The sequence below is a fragment of the Austrofundulus limnaeus genome, unplaced genomic scaffold, assembly GCF_001266775.1.
Source record: "Austrofundulus limnaeus strain Quisiro unplaced genomic scaffold, Austrofundulus_limnaeus-1.0 Scaffold338, whole genome shotgun sequence".
Lineage (NCBI taxonomy): Eukaryota > Metazoa > Chordata > Actinopteri > Cyprinodontiformes > Rivulidae > Austrofundulus > Austrofundulus limnaeus.
This window is the reverse complement of record NW_013952740.1, coordinates 219,989-221,452: the sequence shown is the minus strand read 5'-3', so window position 1 is coordinate 221,452 and position 1,464 is coordinate 219,989.

Below are 1,464 nucleotides of genomic sequence, written 5' to 3'. Positions count from 1 at the left end.
ATCAGGTTACACAAAACAGAGTTGAGTAAATTTAAAGCATTTAACATATTTTGCTGACTCCGTTCAGTGGAACCACTTGACATAACTTTTCATCATGAACAACTCTTCGTGATGAGCTCTGGTTATTTTTTAATTTGTAACATGTTATTATGCATTAAATTGTAAATTGAAAAAAGTTAAAGTATCATTTTTTTGTTTTACATGTAACAAAATAAAAGTAAAAGTTACAATTTAGTAAAATTACAAATCTTTGGAAAAAAAAGGAGACTTGGTTACTGTAACAGAGTAACTATTCTTTGTTAAAACCCTGCTCCCTCTGTCTGATCCTGCACCGCCATCTGCAGGAGGTTTCTTAAAGAGTTTAATTCTAAATAATCAAATCTCTAACAACCCATGAAGGATTTATGTTTTCTCTCTGGTTTTTCTCTTATAAAGGAGTTTTATCAGCATCTTTTTCCCAAAGTATCACAGTATTTAAACAAAATGTCAAAACGCTGTACAGAAAAGTAAAACTAAAAAAAACAAAAACAAAAAGACAAACAGAAATGAGTTAATAAATCAATTAATCAACAGTGTTGATACATTTAATTTAAAATCATATCATCGTTGTACTTATTTTTCCTTTTTTTGCTGTTTTTTTGTTGGTTTCATGAAGTTTGTTTGAGTTTTACATGTACACAAAAGAACTTCACATTTTGTGAAGTTATTCTGTTTCCCAAGGATTTTTTTTTTTTGTCTGTAAGTTTTTTTTTTCTTTTTCTACTTCTATTCTCATATGAACACTTTTGTCGTCAGAATGATTCTAGCTGAATCACATTTCTTGATAAAGCTCCCAGGGTCCCTGACTCTAGGGGTTTTTCATTACGTCAGTCAGACAAACTGAGTTTGTCACAGGAAACCAACCTTTTTACCAGAAAATGTACTGAAATTTAAGTTCTTTAAACTGTAAATAACAGCTTAAGAAAATTGTTTAGGTGTTCAACATTACACTGCTTCCTCCTTAACTTCTTTGCAGTTCCAAAAATCAATTCTCTGATCTGTTATCGAGAAACTTATTATCAACTAACAACGAACATTTTTTAAAATTTCTTATCTTTAATTCTCCTCTGCTCATCCACTTCAACCATTCAGTTCATGTCTTACATTAAAACTGCAGCAAACAAACATTTTTATCTTTTATCCTGATGAATAATTTTAGTTTTTATTAAAACACTTTGTGAGTTTAAATGTCTTTATTTTAGTGACTTTATTTAGTGCTCACGAGGACAAAACTCGTATTTAAGTGTGAAACAGCACCACCCTGTGTTTATAATAAAGACCTTCATATAGAGTATTAATGTAGATCTTTTTTTTAAAAAAAATCTAACTTAAAATATGATTTATAAGCATATAAGAGTTGTAAGTTGTAATAACATTGTAATGAATATTATAAAGCAAGTTTTTTGTTGCTACGTTGATGAAGAG